General features: G+C 45.2%; 1 long non-coding RNA gene across 2 annotated transcripts in view; it reads right to left on the bottom strand.

Annotated features, from left to right (window-relative positions):
- Positions 1-11,264: 11,264 nt before the first annotated feature.
- The window catches only part of LOC130294672 (uncharacterized), a 46,906-nt gene continuing 39,538 nt past the window's right edge, over positions 11,265-18,632 (bottom strand). For both annotated transcript variants that reach the window (XR_008848574.1, XR_008848573.1), the window contains one exon: positions 11,265-11,790. This is a non-coding gene — a long non-coding RNA (uncharacterized LOC130294672). The remainder of the gene's footprint in view (positions 11,791-18,632) is intronic.

The raw sequence follows: 18,632 nt of genomic DNA, 5'->3' as shown, positions 1-18,632 counted from the left end.
ATAGATTTGATGCCTTCAGTGTGAATCTACAATTTTCATAGTCATGAAAATAAAGAAAACTCTGAATGAGAACGTGTGTCCAAACTTTTGGTCTGTACTATATATATATATATATATATATATATATATATATATATATATATATATATATTCTTCTAAGATAAGAGCTCTAGGTTATATAGTATAAATATCTTGGGACTGGGAGCCCTTTTAAATATGAGACCTTAAAGGGGTACTCTGTAGGAAACATCTTATACCTTATCTAAAGGATAGGGGATAAGATGTTAGATCGTGGGAGTCCTTCTGCTGGGTACCCGTACGATCTCCGTGTCTGGAACACTGAAGTTTGCCGCTTTCATTTGTGATATCACGCCACGCCCCCTCCATTCATGTCTACATGAAGGGGCGTGACGACTAGTACATAGTTGTCACGTCTCCCCTCATAGACATGAATGAAGGAGGCGTGGTGGCTTGCATCGCCAGTCATCGGGCATGGAGCAAAATTTGCTCCATGCGCCAAGTGATGGGGTGCTGCAGTGGAGATTGCGGGGGTCCCCAGCAGTGGTACCCCCGCGATCTAACATCTTGTCCCCTATCCTTTGGCTAGGGGTAAGCTGTTTTTAGTGGAGTACCCCTTTAATGTAGACTTATCATTGTACTGAGACATTGGCTGATCATATAGGACATTAGGGGAGCTTGACATTTTGGAATAAGTGATTTTCTTATTGTTGTTCTGTTCTTTATTTGCTTTATTGACCATAGCTTATTAAAATTAGCACTAAACCTGTTGGGAACACATGACTTACCTGTACGCCCTGGCGGCCTAGTACTTGGCACTCCAGGATGCTTCATAGATCGCAGGTCCTGGCTGCTATCAGTGGCCCGAGACCCGCCATTAGATGTGGACATCAGCTTATGTTCACCATTAGCCCTTCAAATGCTGTGATCAATACTAATCATGGCATCTGAAGTATGTGGGGGTGTTCATACACTCATGGGACCCCCACGATCTCCTGTACGGTGCTTCAGCTCTCCTCCCGCAGGGATCGGGGGTCGACCCACCTCCTCCATGCATCTCTATGGGAGAGTCAGAGATATATGAGCTGGTATGTTCCTGTAGGAGGCTCTGGCTCACTTCGTGCACAAAGTGTGGGACTGTGACACGGAGATAGTGACAGTATATCTGATGTATAACTCCTGCTAAGCATCAGTTGTGCCCCTGTATAACTGCAGGCACAGCTCAGCCCTGCTAGGAGCAGAGACTTCTGTGAGTATCCTGATGGAAGCTCAATATCCTGTATAGTATACATTGATGCGCTATGTACCTCTGTATACTATACGGCCGGCAGAGGTAAGTTGTAATTGGATCCATTGCATATCATATGTATGCATATCATATGTATGCAGTCTGTCCTAGTGCTGAAGGTAAGTGACCAATGTATAATGGAGCAGAAGAGATGGCTGGACACACGGACAGGAGCATTCGATTGGGGACATGTCACAAAACTTCATGGAGAGATACAAGGGCACAGGTAAGGAATTTATCAATATTTAGGGAAAACCTGTAATGAGCGCACCTGATCAGCATAGGTGGGTGTTATTTTTAGGCCTTGCTGCTGATTTGACTTCTTACTCTCACTTTGGGCCTGAGCACACTTGCCCCTTTGTATATCCATGGCTTTCTGGTCAGTGTTAGCTTTGAACCCTGTTTTGATATTCTCTTGTTATTATGTGTACCTGGTTAGTATTTAGCCTGTCCTGTTTGTATCCTGTTATGTATCACTTTTTGGTGTGTATTCACACTGTCTCTGTTATCCTGAATCTTTATCCATGTTATATGTGTTTTAGATTTTGAGTTCCTCCAAGGTAAGGTCCTGTTTCACACAGTGGTGTGCCCCCTAACTTGAAGTCTATTTGGAGTTGGTATCTTGTGTCCCTCCATATTATTGGAGTTTGGTGTTGTTGTTATTTGGTTCCTCATAGTGTTAGATCCATTTCCTGAGCTGTGCCCTGTACCTAACATAGGAATCAGTATCTATCTAGTTCTTGGTCTGTGTTCAGACCAGTTGGTCTTTGAGTGTTTATGTCTTTTATTGTCATTCTAGTATTTGTATATCCTTGAGTTATATAGTATCTGTCTTAAGTCTAACCTTGTTTATCCTCTGCATCCCTTGATAAATCTCACCATTTACAATGCCTAGTTTACCTGTCTTTTTCACATTATCATATCTGCCATTTATCTTGTTTTGGTTCTTAGGCTGTTGTCTGTACGCTTTATTACTTTGACCATGTTGTCTGTTTTTTTGCTACTTTGCAGTTGGCTGTGTCCCCGACCTGTACAGTACTTGTTTATTGTTTTGACTATGATGCCCCTGCACCTTGTTAGTGGAGGGACTGGCTCCAAGTTGTGAGCTGCCATTTAGGGTATGGAAAGAGGGTTCTGGGATAAGCTCAGTACTCACTCTTTACTGCCCTACATGATCAGGGCCGGACTGGGTGTAAAAACCAGCCCTGGAAAAAAATACATATCATCCCCATAGTGTTGCGTCATTATACCAGCACGTTGTCATTTTCTTGTTCATAAAAGGTAAAATGTAGTTCCCCACATTAGGTGCAGTATAGTCCCCCACATTAGGTGCAGTATAGTTCCCCACATTAGGTGCAGTATAGTTCCCCTCATTAGGTGCAGTATAGTCCCCCACATTAGGTGCAGTATAGCTCCCCCACATTAGGTGCAGTATATAGTCCCCCATATTAGGTGCAGTATAGCTCCCCCACATTAGGTGCAGTATAGTTCCCCACATTATGTGCAGTATAGCTCCCCCACATTAGGTGCAGTATATAGTTCCCCCACATTAGGTGCAGTATAGCTCCCCCACATTAGGTGCAATATATCGTTCCCCCACATTAGGTGCAGTATAGCTCCCCACATTAGGTGCAGTATAGCTCCCCCACATTAGGTGCAATATATTGTTCCCCCCACATTAGGTGCAGTATATAGTCCCCCATATTAGGTGCAGTATAGCTCCCCCACATTAGGTGCAGTATAGTTCCCCACATTAGGTGCAGTATAGCTCCCCCACATTAGGTGCAGTATATAGTTCCCCCACATTAGGTGCAGTATAGCTCCCCACATTAGGTGCAGTATAGCTCCCCCACATTAGGTGCAGTAAATAGTTCCCCCACATTAGGTGCAGTACAGTTCCCCCACATAAGGTGCAGTATATAGTCCCCCAAATTAGGTGCAGTATAGCTCCCCACATTAGGTGCAGTATATAGTTCCCCCACATTGGGTGCAGTATAGTTTCCCCACATTAGGTGCAGTATATAGTTCCCCCACATTAGGTGCAGTATATAGTTCCCCCACATTAGGTGCAGTATATAGTTCCCCCACATTAGGTGCAGTATATAGTTCCCCCACATTAGGTGCAGTATATAGTTCCCCCACATTAGGTGCTGTATATAGTTCCCCCACATTAGGTGCAGTATAGTTTCCCCACATTAGGTGCTTTATAGCTCCCCCACATTAGGTGCAGTATATAGTTCCCCCACATTAGGTGCAGTATATAGTTCCCCCACATTAGGTGCAGTATAGCTCCCCCACATTAGGTGCAGTATAGCTCCCCCACATTAGGTGCAGTGTAGCTCCCCCACATTAGGTGCAGTATAGCTCCCCCACATTAGATGCAGTATAGCTCCCCCTTATTAGGTGCCGTGCAGTTGCCCCACATTAGGTCCAGTATAGCTCTCTCACATTAGGTGCAGTATAGCTCCTCCACATTAGGTGCAGTATATAGTTCCCCCACATTAGGTGCAGTATATAGTTCCCCCACATTAGGTGCAGTAAAGTTCCCCACATTTGGTGCAGTATATAGTTCCCCCACATAAGGTGCAGTATATAGTTCCCCACATTAGGTGCAGTACATAGTCCCCCACATTAGGTGCAGTATGTAGTTCCCCCACATTAGGTGCAGTATAGTTCCCCCACATTAGGTGCAGTATAGCTCCCCCACATTAGGTGCAGTATATAGTTCCCCCACATTAGGTGCAGTATATAGTTCCCCACATTAGGTGCAGTATATAGTCCCCCACATTAGGTGCAGTATAGCTCCCCCACATTAGGTGCAGTATGTAGTTCCCCCACATTAGGAGCAGTACAGTTCCCCACATTAGGTGCAGTATATAGTCCCCCCACATTAGGTGCAATACAGCTCCCCCACATTAGGTGCAGTATATAGTTCCCCCACATTAGGTGTAGTATATAGTTCCCCCACATTAGGTGCAGTATATAGTTCCCCCACATTAGGTGCAGTACAGTTCCCCACATTAGGTGCAGTATATAGTCCCCCACATTAGGTGCAGTAAAGCTCCCCCACATTAGGTGCAGTATATAGTTCCCCCACATTAGGTGCAATATAGTTCCCCCACATTAGGTGCAGTATAGCTCCCCCACATTATGTGCAGTATAGCTCCCCCACATTAGGTGCAGTATGGCTCCCCCACATTAAGTGCAGTATAGCTCCCCCACATTAGGTGCAGTACAGTTCCCCCACATTAGGTGCAGTATATAGTCCCCCACATTAGGTGCAGTATATAGTTCCCCCACATTAGGTGCAGTATATAGTTCCCCACATTAGGTGCAGTATATAGTCCCCCACATTAGGTGCAGTATAGCTCCCCCACATTAGGTGCAGTATGTAGTTCCCCCACATTATGTGCAGTATAGTTCCCCCACATTAGGTGCAGTATAGCTCCCCCACATTAGGTGCAGTATATAGTTCCCCCACATTAGGTGCAGTATATAGTTCCCCCATATTATGTGCAGTATAGTTCCCCCACATTAGGTGCAGTATAGCTCCCCCACATTAGGTGCAGTATATAGTTCCCCCACATTAGGTGCAGTATATAGTTCCCCCACATTAGGTGCAGTATAGCTCCCCCACATTAGGTGCAGTATAGCTCCCCCACATTAGGTGCTGTATAGCTCCCCCACATTAGGTGCAGTATAGCTCCCCCACATTAGGTGCAGTATATAGTTCCCCCACATTAGGTGCAATATCGCTCCCCCACATTAGGTGCAGTAAAGTTCCCCCACAGACATACAGCCTATGGGCAATAGCAGTAGATCGTGACCCCGGAGCGGTGGTCGGAATACCGAAGATGACGTGCCGGGGTTCACTTACCTACCATGCTCTGGCGTCCTCTTCACCGCCCTGCTCTGCTATGTTACGTCAGTGAAGTCCCTGTGTGCACTACCTCCCGGCGGCCCCTGCATTTTAAAGTTAATGTGGGGCCGGCGGCCGCAGAGAGGTAACCGGGGCATCCTTGTGTCCTGAAAATATTTTTTGGTAAACAGGGATGTCCCTAATGTGACGAGGGGCCAACTGCAGGCACGGGGCACGCATCAGGCGCTCAATGAGCGCCAATGATCCGGCCCTGGCAGCTGCAGGAGGGGAGAAAAATGCACGCAGCCACATCTCAAAGCGGCCCCAGGGCCACGGCCCACAGGGAAATTTCCCAGTATCCCGGTAGGCTAGTCCGGGCCTGTACATGATGCATTTTCATGACAAAACCCGCTTGTTATTGTTGCTGCTGTATAAGAGATATGAAGATAAATGTTCAGGGAGTATATATTTTATATGTTTTACTTTATTTATTTTTGTAGGCAATTCAAGATTACATGTTCAAAGTCAGTAGAAAAATCTACATGTATTCATCTCGATCAATATTCTCACTCACAGGGCCCTGTGTAATAGCAGGTACTGTTAGAAGGTACACCTTATTTTGGACTTTGGGGCAATCACTTCCATTTATTTTTTTTCCTATTTTTTTTTTTTATTTTGGTCATCAGTTCCAGGACAGAGAAAAAAAGTGAGATCAACCGTTCAGCATTTTGTGAAATGTGACCTTGTGAAGGAAAATAGGACTGATCCGATAGTCTTACCACCATCAGATTGGCTCATAGATAGTATCTGCAAAGATCAAGATGATTACACTAGATATCTCAGAAGGTTCTTAGATTTCCTGAAACCTGGAGGACACCTCGTATTAATTGAGATTTTAGATATGACATATTACACAGTTGGGGAAGACAAGTTCCATAGTTTCCCATATGATGAGGATTTTGCCAGGAAAGCTCTAGTTGCAGAAAGATTTGTTTATAGGTAACTGTAAGGTTAAAGGGGTACTCCACTGCTCAGCATTTGAAACAAAGTGCTCCGAACGCTGGCGCTGGCGCTGGGAGCTCGTGATGTCATAGCCCTGTCCCCTCATGACCTAACGCCCTGCCCCCTCAATGCAAGTCTATGTTTTTAGGTGGAAATGGAGAGAGTTTCCTGTGTGGGGCTACCCTTTTCAGGCGAGTAACTTTTGCCAAGATGAGAATTAACCCCTTAAGGACGCAGAGTTTTTCCGTTTTTGCATTTTCATTGTTTCCTCATCACCTTCTAAAAATCAGAACGTTTTCAATTTTGCACATAAAATTCCATATGATGGCTTATTTTTGCGCCACCAATTCTAATTTGCAGTGACATCAGTCAGTTTACAAAAAAATCCACGGCGAAACGGAAAAAAAATTAATTGTGCAACAAAATGGAAGAAAAAATTTCATTTTGTAAATTTGGGGGCTTCCATTTCTACATAGTGCATTTTTGGGTAAAAATAACACCTTATCTTTATTCTGTAGGTCCATACGGTTAAAATGATACCCTACTTATATAGGTTGGATATTGTCGTACTTCGGAAAAAAATTATAACTACCGTATTTATCGGGGTATACCACGCACCGGCCTATAACACGCACCCTCATTTTACCAAGGATATTTGGGTATAAAAAGTTTTTTACCCAAATATCCATGATAAAATGAGGGTGCGTGTGTGCGCGTGTATACCCCGATATACCCCCAGGAAAGGCAGGGGGAGAGAGGCCGTCGCTGCCCGCTTCTCTCCCCCTGCCTTTCCTGGGGTCTAGAGCGCTGCTGTCGGCCCTTTTCACCCTCTGGTTATCGGCGCCGCTGCCCGTTCTGTACCCCTGACTATCGGTGCCGGCGCCGATAGCCAGGGGGAGAGAAGCGGCGCCGACAGCCAGGGGGAGAGAAGGGGCAGCGGCACCCATTGCCGGCGCCGCTGCCCCGTTGCCTCCCCCCATCCCCGGTGGCATAATTACCTGAGTCGGGTCCGCGCTGCTCCAGGCCTCCGTCGTGCGTCCCCGGCGTCATTGCTATGCGCTGAACGGCGCGGCGCATGACGTCAGAGGGGACAGAACGATAGTCAGGGGGACAGAACGGGCAGCGGCGCCGATAACCAGGGGGTGAAAAGGGCCGACAGCAGCGCTCTAGACCCCAGGAAAGGCAGGGGGAGAGAAGCGGGCAGCGACGGCCTCTCTCCCCCTGCCTTTCCTGGGGGTGTATCAGCGTATAACACGCACACAGACTTTAGGCTTAAAATTTTTGCCTAAAAAGTGTGTGTTATACGCCGATAAATACGGTACATGCAGGAAAATTTATGTTAAAAAATTCTCATCTTCTAACCCCTATAACTTTTTTATTTTTCTGCATATGGGCCGGTATGAGGACTCATTTTCTGCGCCGTGTTCTGAAGTTTTCATCGGTACCATTTTTATATTGATCAGACTTTTTGATCACTTTTTATTCATTTTTTCATGATATAAAAAGTGACCAAAAATACGCTATTTTGGACTTTTGAATTTTTTTGCGCGTACGCCATTGATCGTGCGATTTAATTAACGATATATTTTTATAGTTTGGACATTTCCACACGTGGCAATACCACATATGTTAATTTTTATTTTTATTTACACAGGTTTTTTTTATGGGAAAAGGGGGTGATAAATGACCTTTATTAACTTTTTTTTCACTTTTTTTTTGCAGTGCTATAGCTCCCATAGTGATCTATCGCACTGCACACACTGATCTCTTTTGCTGATCCCTACAAAGCCATAGCTTTGTATGGATCAGTGAGATAGGGGCTCGATTGCTCAAGCCTGTAGCTCAAGCTTGGAGCAATCAAACCCAGATCGGACGCTGCAGAGACAGGTAAGGGACCTCCGCTTGCGTCCTAGCTGATCGGGACATCGTGATTTTATTGTGATGTCCCGATCAGCCCAACTGAGCTGCCAGGAAGCATTTACTTTCACTTTCAGATGCGGCGGTCAACTTTGATCGCCGCCTTTGAAAGGTTAATAGCGTGCGGCCCAACGATCGGTGCTGCACGCTACTAGCCCAGGGTCCCAGCTATGACTAGCAGCCGGGACTGAACTGGTGTGATGTTACCGGGTCTCATTCAGGACTCCTGATGCTGCTGCCACCTCCTGGCTGTCTCATTCTGCCACCATATGTTCTCCTCATGCTGCTGCCACATCCAGGCTGTTTCTTTCAGCCACTATATGTTCCCCTCATGCTGCCGCAAACTCCAGGCTGTGTCATTCAGCCACTATATGTTCTCCTCATGCTGCCACCACCTCCATGCTGTGTTATTCAGCCACTATATGTTCTCCTCATGCTGCTGTCAACTCCCGGCTGTGTCATTAAGCCACTATATAGTTTCCCTATGCTGCAGGCACCTCCAGGGTGTTTCATTAAGCCCTATATGGTCTCCCTATGTTGCCGCCAACTCCAGGCTGTGTCATTAAAGGAAAACTGTCAGATATTTTCTCCAGCACTATCCACAGGACAGTGTGGGAGACGCTGATTAAAATGAGCCCTACCTTTTCCAGATCTGTGCGGCCGTTCATCCACATTTGTAGTTTTATTATCTGTTGAAATCCTTCTGTAACTGGCACGGGCGGGGCTTCGGTGCTTAACTGGCACTGACGTCAGCGCCGCTTATGAATATTCATTCCCCCTCCCTCCAGTTCTCCCTCTCTTCGCCGCTCCTAACTGGGGGGAGCGGTGATGAATATTCATAAGCCGCACTGATGTCAGTGCCAGTTAAGCGCCGAAGCCCGTCCGTGCCAGTTACAGGAAGATTTCAACAGATAATAAAACCACAATTGCGGGAGAACGGCCACGCAGATCCGATCAAGGTAGGTCTCATTTTAATCAGCATCTCCCGCACTATCCAACAGTACCTGTGGATAGTGCAGGAGAAAATATCTGACAGTTTTCCTGTAAGCCACTATATGGTCTCCTCATGCTGCCACCACTTCCACACTGTGTCATTCAGCCACTATATGCTCTCCTCATGCTGCCAACACCTTCACGCTGTGTCATTCAGGCACTATATGGTCTCCTTATGCTTCAGCCACCTCCAGGCTGTTTCATTCCTCCACTATATGTTCCCCTCATGCTGCCGCAAACTCCAGGCTTTGTCATTCTGCCACTATATGTTATCCTTATGCTGCCGCCACCTCCACACTGTCATTCAGCCAGCCACTATATGCTCTCCTCATACTGATGCCACCTCCAGGCTCTGTCATTGTGCCGCTCTGCGACAGTGATTCCAATAGTGACGCCTCTGATTTGCATGGCATACTGAATAACAGTATTATTTCACTAACCCAGCACACTCCCTATGCGTGTTACAGCAAGGGATAGTATTTTACACTCCTATTGAGGCTCTCTGTAGGCCAAAAAAATACATAATAAAAATAGACATAATAAATTCAGACTGAGCAGGAGAAAATCCCCATAGCAAACCTATGCTGCTCTGGACAGTTCCTGACACGGACAGATGTGTCAGCAGAGACAATAAAGGACAAGACTAAAAAGAAATTCAAAAAGAAAATAATTTCCTCTGTAGCATACAGCTGCTAATAAGTACTAAAAGGATTAAGATTTTAAATATAAGTAATTTACAAATCTGTAATTTACAAACTAAGTAATTTACAAACTTTCTGGCACCAGTTTCCCTTTAAATGCCTATGAAGAGACCACAGGTTCTATGTTTGTTTTTTATAAATGATGAGTGACAGCTACTATCAGTAACAGGGACCTCAACTCTATAGACGGGCATCAGTGATTCTAATGATTCCATTGATAATCCTTTAGACGACATGATCAATGTTGATCAAGTCATCTAAAGTATTATCTTCAATTCAAAGTAATTTAACCTCTTCAGGACGCAAGGCATATGGATACGCCCTGCATCCTAAGTCCTTAAAGGGGTACTCCGCCCCTAGACATCTTATCCCCTATCCAAAGGATGTCAGATCGCCGCTGCAGCACCCCGCTATCATTACTGCGCAGAACGAGTTCGCTCTGCACGCAATGACGGGCAGTACAGGGGCCGGAGCATCGTTACGTTACGGCCCCGCCCCTCGTGACGTCACGGCCCGCCCCATCAATACAAGTCTATGGGAGGGGGCGTGGTGGTCGTCACGCCCTCTGCCATAGACTTGCATTAAGGGGACGGGTCTCTGGTGACCTGCTGACCCGGAAAAAAGGGTTAATGGGGCTGTCCGAGACAGTCCCATTCAACCTTACCAAGCAGGATTGAGGTGGCACGGGTGCCGTCTCATGATCACGTGATTGATCGGTTGGAACGACCAACCAATCACGACCCTGCTGGGGGGTGATCGGGACGGCGATGATGGTGGTGATCGGGGCTGGCGGAGGTCTCCTACCTAGCCCTGGTCCGGCGGGGGTCCCCTCTAGTGCGGTAGTGGCGAAAGGAGCAGCAGGATCGGTGGAAGCAGCGGCAGGGGTGCCGGCAGCAGGATACAGCAGGAGGTGAGGCCTGTTCACCTCCTGCTGTTACTTAGCTACAACTTCGGCATGCAAAGGAAAAGGGCATGCTGGGAGTTGTAGTTTTGCAACAGCTGGAGTTTTAACTACAACTCCCAGCATGCCCTTTGGTAGTCTGTTCATGCTGGGAGTTGTAGTTATGCAACAGCTGGAGGCACATTTTTTCTATGAAAAAGTGTGCATCCAGCTGTTGCATAACTACAACTCCCAACATGCACAGACTACCAAAGGGCATGCTGGGAGTTGTAGCAGTGGGCCTCCTGCTGTTGACGTACCGGTACATCATGGGTCCTTAACAGGTTAAGGCCCCGGAAGAAGCTGTAAGCGAAACGTTGGGTGGTAGGAGCACGCCATCTGTACCTGTTCCACATGATAATAACAACTTTTACTTTGTATATCCATTACATTGTGATGTTGCATGCTCAGATGTGAAGGGCATACTCACTGCCTTTCATTTACCTTGTTTAAAGATTTTTTTGGCACTTTTTTTGCCTTTATTTCTGGCATGTATTTTACCTTACCTCTTAGCATGCAATTTAAATTCTGCATATGGTACCTGGATTTATTACATTACAGTTTTTAACACTGTGGTAACATTTTTTTTACTCCCATGCTCCTTCCTTCTGTTCGGATTTTCACTGATCCCATTCTCTCCCTATATGTGTTTAATAGTTTTTGAATCAATGTCTTTTTACTACGGTAAAATAATAAAGCATTGTTGATTCTTTAAACGCCTTTTTGGTTCTTGGTATTTCTAACACCCATCAGTTGCCTGAAGACCATTGAGTCATCAAAATATTACAGGAGAGCCTGCACCACCAACAGCTTGGCAAGGGGGTGAATTAAAGCGCACCACAACAAGGTGACTTAAGAATATTGTTGGCTGGAGGATTTAAATTTCCAAATAGATAACTGATGATACAACACTGATGAGAATAAGACAGATGTGCTGCCTGTGGACGATATCTGGCTGCTAGATAGTAGGAAGGGATCCAGAGGAGCATCAGTAGCAGTGGCAGCAGTGTTTTCCTCACATTGTGGGGCATCTCAACTGACCCATGCGGCCTTGTGGGGACGCTTCATATATCTATATAGAGACATAGGAGGAGATTTATTAAAACACGTACAAAAGAAAGTGAAATAGTTGCCCACAGCAACCATTCAGTTGGCTTCTTTCACTTTTCAGAGGCCTTGTCAAAAATGAAAGAAGTGATTGGTTGCTATGAGCAACAGGGCAACTATTCCTCTTCACATGTTTTGTTAATCTACCCTGTAGTTCCTACATTAAGACACTGAAAATGCTTGTCATTTAAACATGCTTTTTACTATGCTGCTATCACACAACTAGGAAGATATAATACATGTTTGAGGAAACTTATAATATGCACAAAAACTATGTTAACAGGGCAAATGCATTTCACTTGCAGGAGGTCTTTATTTTGCTATTATCACATAACTAGGAAGATGTAATGCGTGTTTCAGGAAAACAATAGTATTCACAAAAAGAGTCTTAACAGGTCAGATCCGTGTCACATGCACGTCTGTTATACTTTACTGCTATTTAACAACTAGGAAGATATAATATAAGTTTAATTGAACCAGGAAACTAAATGTACAGTTTCTTTATCAGGCTGTTGCATTTTAATTGCACATATGTTTTAGTCTGCTACTATATTACAACCTGTAGGTTTACTATTTTTGTAATTAATCCCTGTATATGTGGGTAAAGGCGCTATGCTGAGTTTAGGGTGCTTTATGTAGATATTGTTACCAGATAGGACTGCCACAGCACAGCTTTGCTTTGTTTAGTATTTGTTCTGATCTTTTTTTTTTTATGAGCCTTGACAAAGACTTTCTGTGCATTGTAGTAAACAAATAAGCTTGAGTAGGAATGCACAGGAGGTCCCCTTATGATGAGCCTACACACAGAGGCTGGGAATGATCACTTCTATGCTGTGGATCCTTGTATAGCCCCTCTCTCTCTATCTGTGAAATGCAACCTGCTCTCTCCGTCTGCTGCTCAGACTGCACTGACCATCTTGTTAGATTTAAGCGGTTTAAAACTGCTCTCCCTCTTGCTGTCTCATCTTGGCCTTTACTTTACTGCTATTTAACAACTAGGAAGATATAATATAAGTTTAATTGAACCAGGAAACTAAATGTACAGTTTCTTTATCAGGCTGTTGCATTTTAATTGCACATATGTTTTAGTCTGCTACTATATTACAACCTGTAGGTTTACTATTTTTGTAATTAATCCCTGTATATGTGGTTAAAGGCGCTATGCTGAGTTTAGGGTGCTTTATGTAGATATTGTTACCAGATAGGACTGCCACAGCACAGCTTTGCTTTGTTTAGTATTTGTTCTGATCTTTTTTTTTTTTATGAGCCTTGACAAAGACTTTCTGTGCATTGTAGTAAACAAATAACTTCTTTGCTGTGGATCCTTGTATAGCCCCTCTCTCTCTATCTGTGAAATGCAACCTGCTCTCTCCATCTGCTGCTCAGACTGCACTGACCATCTTGTTAGATTTAAGCGGTTTAAAACTGCTCTCCCTCTTGCTGTCTCATCTTGGCCTTTGTGCTGATTGACAGTTAAACCAGAAATTCATATGATAACCTGGGTTATCATGTGATATGTTGGTCACCCTGATGTCATGTCACTACTCCCTGCTCCTCCCGCTTCCTCTGGGCCCCAAAACACCATACCTTTTCTTTTTCTGTGGGTAATTTTCTGTTAACCAGCGTTTGTTGTATATATAAGGTGGTTGTCTGAAGTCCAAGATGGGAGGTTCTGGAAAAAAATCTTTTAGCACCTTGTCTTCTCTCTCTCTCTCTCTCTCTTGTTCCTGGGCTGTCAGACGAGAAGGACCTGCGCAGCAGCTATCACAGTGAGTTAGGCCCGAGCCTTGCGGCAACGGCTGAGTAATTCAGAATATAGAGTGTTTCAATTCCCAGACACTCTGCAGCATCACCGGACCTAATATAAATCCTAAATCCGGATGGATCTGCAAAGGTTTACCCTAAATTCAGAGACTTTCTAAATAGCTCAAGGTCCGCAACAACTGTCAGTCACTGAGCAATATAAGGACTGTTTGTACTAGACTGTTACTGTGCCTTGGATGTATCGCAAGCACTTAAGTAAAGTTGTTCAAGTTCAAGTTTAATCTCCTTGTGGACCTTCAGTCATTTCATGCACCTATTGTCACTGGAAGGGCGGCGATAGGCCGGAGCATTGCCTCAGCATACCAGCCCTCAGCCTGGCGTCACAAACTATAGGGTTAACATTAACCCCTCACATACCGATACCATACCACCACTACCATACAACCCCCAAGGGCTACCACAAAGCCTCTTTGGCATTGCACGAACAGGATTCGGGTGTGTGCCTACTATTGCTACTAGTGAAAGTGTACTCCCCCCCAGAAAGCGAACTTTATTCATGTGTTGCAGTATACAAGAGCGGTGCTTGTGGACACCATACAAGGGTGCCAATAGAAAAGTAAGGGGGGAGGCGAAGATTTGTCTACAATTGAAATGTGTAAACTGCCCAATGAGTTCATGCTGCGATCCTCTGGTCCGGTCGGCACAGGCGGAGCCGAACTGCTGCTGGAAAAGCGCGTGAAGAAATCCCGCGCTGCGCCACGCCCCGTCCCTTGGCTTGGACGCCAAGTGGCTGTATTCCAGCCGAAAGGGAACTCAGAGATGCAGGAGTTGTTTCTGGAGGGACCGGAAGTCGGGGCTGCACCGATAGCGTCCTTCCTGCCCAGCGCCATTTTGGAGAAGCCTACTATAAAAGAAGCCACGCAGAGCAGCCTCTTCAGTCTGCAGAGAGAGCCGGAGAGTACAGACATGGCAGAGAGCAGCGTTCCACGAGGTCAAGTTGGCAAAATGGCAACGGAAACACAGAAAGTTGTGGCAGTCAACTTTTTCTAGAGCTTGCTGATCGTCTGCAGCAGTTGTCATTAGACGAAAAGGGGGCCTGTTCCCCCACTGCCTGATGATGATGATGATTGGCCAGAAACACCTCCAGCAAACAGTGATGGGACACCTGGAGGTGCGTCACTGGTGAGTTTGTCCCCTCACCACAGGACCTGGGACTCGGAGGACAGAGGCGGCCTATTCTTCCTCCTCCAGCCCTGAGGTTATTCCTCAATCAAGCTTGCCAAGTGCACGACCGTGCTCACCAAAATTGCCGCAATGGGTGTTCGGAGATGAGCCGGAGCTGATCGAGTACATGCACAGAGTACTTCAACCGTTACCTGGAAAGACACTCCCACCAATCCACTCAACTTAAGGCCGAAGAGGTCTGCTCCTAAAGCCTCCACCGGCGTACCCAAGGAGGAGGAGCCTAAAGAGTCAAGTACATCATCTTCTTCATACCGTCGAGAGTCAAGTCCTGCACAGGGTGAAGAAAACAGGCCAAAGTTGCGGCCACCCAAGTCGGTACCTAGACCATCTCGGAGCAGTGAGAGTTTGTCTAACCCTGGGGTACCCACAGATGTACCAAGGCCCTCTCGGAGCAGTGAGAGTTTGCCAGTTCCTAAGGTACCAACGAAAGGGTCATGGGTTGCTCCTAATTTGGAGATGGTGCTCAAGCCCTATTGCCCCACTGTGATCCTGGCCAGTAAGCCTATAACCCCTTCTCAAGCTGCCTTCCACCGCTTCATCCTCACCGATGTGGTGTGGCAAAGCTATGTTAAGTTTAATCCTGCCCTTGATGTTGGCAGATATAGAGAGGCACTACAAGAGTAAAGAAGAACATCTTCTAAAGAGACTCTAAAGTAATGTCATATTTTTTTTCTGTCTAACCATTTTGTCTTACAGCAACCAAGTTCAAGAATTGTGCCTAGCAGGACTGTGCTAAGATTGTTCCAGTTCAAAGTTCAGCAACGTAACCACTAAGCTTGTGCCTGACTATTAAGTCAAGAGACTCCTAGCTTGTAGGAGATTCATTAAGGACTGTACCCGGCTGAGTTGTGGTTAAGGCCGTGTTTACTTTTCCCGTCCTATGAACTCCTAGTGTAGGTGGACTGCTGATCCTTACACGCCAATTTGTATATTTTCTTTGGACTCTTAGTGTAGGTGGACTGCTGATCCTTAAAAGTCTGCTTCATGTTTATACCACCAGCTTCATAAGAACTCTTATGATAAATGTTGCACTTATCGGATGCATGCAGCTGAAACATGTTGGAGTGTTGATGAATGTATAGTAAATATGTAAATGGTTCTGTGCACAGGAAGGTATCTTCATATCTGTGTACATAAGTAGTAAGTAAGGGGTGTACATAGGAGAATAGTCTAATTTCTATGTACATAAAAAGTAAGTTAGAGCTGTACACAGAAAATATCGACGTACACTCAATACTAAAAACCTAAATAATTCTTGTACATATAAATGTATAGAATGCTAAAGGTGTTTAGTAGGTAACTCAATAGGGAACACCTCGGCTCCTCCGAGGGTAGTATTATTGCTGTCGCCCATCGCTAACACCTGTCTCAACCAAAAATAGTAGGGAGAATTCCCCTTAAACTAGTACTTGTACAAATAGTACCCTAGATTACTCACTTAAATGTACTACCTCAAAATTTCTCTAGTACATACATCAAAGTAAATATCTCACTTAAGAAAACACTTAAGGAATTGTAGCATATTGATACCCAATTCCTGCCACTGTTAGGTACACTTCTTCTTTTCTTTCATTGCGTGTGTGAGATGCTCTGCCTGGCCAGTAGGTGCTTTTGCAAATAAGAAAAAAATAAACACGTAATTCTAGGAATACACTAATAGGTTGTCTTGAAAGTGCTCTAGGGATAAGTAGTGTGTAGCCAATAGACCCTAGCAGCCGACCTTACTGTGACCTAGCATCCGGCTAGCCAGTAGACCTTTTGTTTACTAACTAACAGGTAACTTATTGTTGGCAAATAGAATGTGTGAGATAATATAAATGTCTAGTCAGCTTAAAGCTAACTGTATAGAAAGCTGTACTAATGTCTAGGAAGCCTTAGCCTTAGGAAGTATGTGCTAATGTTCAGTTTAGCCTCATAAAAATGTATAGAGAGATAATAAAGTGTCTTAGGAGCTAGCAACTACATGTCAGATAGCTGCCTAATTGTCTAGTAAGCTTCAAAATGTATAATAAGTTTGATAAAGTTGTATAGGAAGCTGGAAACTAATGGATAGATAGCTTCTTTAAATGTCTAGATAGCATTTAAATGTCTAGATAGATTTCTAATTGCCTAATCCAGATACTAGGAAAGGTATCAAAAGAATGTAAATGTGTTTAATCTACTTAGGATGTATAGCAAAAGTACAGATCATCCTGTTCTATAGCATCCTGTTCTAGTCCTAGTCCCTCTGTCTCAGGGGACAGACGTCGAGGTTGACTTATCTTAAGTAAGGGGGTTTGTGGTGTCCCGGTACCGCATCTTATACGTACCTATGTATATTAATAGTACTTAGAAATATTTTTGGTGAGAAAAATGGTGACATATTGAATGCTTCTTATGTAAAAAAAAAGAAAGGGAACACTTAAACAACACAATGTAACTCCAAGTCAATTACACTTTTTTGAAATCACACTGTCCACTCTGGAAGCAACACTGATTGACAATTAATTTCACATGCTGTTGTGCAAATGGAACTTACAACAGGTAGAAATTATAGGCAATTAGCAAGACACCCCCAATAAAGAAGTGGTTCCGCAGGTGGTAACCACAGACCACTTCTGAGTTCCTATGCTTCCTGGCTGATGTTTTGGTCACTTTTGAATGCTGGCGGTGCTTTCACTCTAGTGGTAGCATGAGATGGAGTCTACAACCCACACAAGTGGCTCCTCAATGCGAGCTGTGGCAAGGTTTGCTGTGTGGCAAGGTTTGCTGTGTCTGTCAGCGTAGTGTCCAAAACATGGAAGCGCTACCAGGAGACAGGCCAGTACATCAGGAGACGTGGAGGAGGCCGTAGAAGGACAACAACACAGCAGCAGGACCGCTACCTCTGCCTTTATGCAAGGAGGAGAAGGAGGAGCACTGCCAGAACCCTGAAAAATTACCTCCAACAGGCCACAAATGTGCATTTGTCCACTCAAACAATCAGAAACAGACTCCATGAGGGTGGTATGAGGGTCCAAGTTCCACAGGGGGGGGGTTGTGCTTACAGCCCAACACCGTGCAGGACGTTTGGCATTTGCCAGAGAACACCAAGATTGGAAAATTCGCCACTGGCTCCCTATGCTCTTCATAGATGAAAGCAGGTTCACACTGAGCACACTGAGTGACAGACGTGACATAATCTGGAGACGCTGTGGAGAACGCTCTGCTGCCTGCAAAATCCTCCAGCATGACCGGTTTGGCGGTGGGTCAGTTATGGTGTGGAGTGGCATTTCTTTGGGGGGCCGCACAGCCCTCCATGTGCTTTCCAGAGGTAGTCTGACTGCCATTAGGTCCCGTGATGAGATCCTCAGACCCCTTGTGAGACCAAATGCTGGTGCGGTTGGCCCTGGGTTCCTCCTAATGCAAGACAATGCTAGACCTCATGTGGCTGGATAGTGTCAGCATTTCCTGGAAGAGGAAGGCATTGATGCTATTGACTCGACAGGCCGTTCCCCAGACCTGAATCCAATTGAGAACATCTTGGACATCATGTCTCGCTCCATCCACCAACTCCACGTTGCGCCACAGACTGTCCAGGAGTTGGCAGATGCTTTAGTCCAGGTCTGGAAGGACATCCCTCAGGAGACCATCCGCCACCTCATCAGGCATTGTAGGGAGGTCACACGGGCACATGGAGGCTAGTGTTGAGCGGCATAGGCCATATTCGAATTCACGATATTTCGCGAATATATGGACGAATATTCGTCATATATTCGCTAAATTTGCATATTCGTAATATTCACGTTTTATTTTTGCATATGCGAAAATTTGGATATG

The sequence above is a fragment of the Hyla sarda genome, chromosome 10, assembly GCF_029499605.1.
Source record: "Hyla sarda isolate aHylSar1 chromosome 10, aHylSar1.hap1, whole genome shotgun sequence".
NCBI classification, from domain to species: Eukaryota; Metazoa; Chordata; class Amphibia; order Anura; family Hylidae; genus Hyla; species Hyla sarda.
Note: the sequence above shows the minus strand (reverse complement) of the source record. Positions and strands in the feature narration are given on the sequence as shown.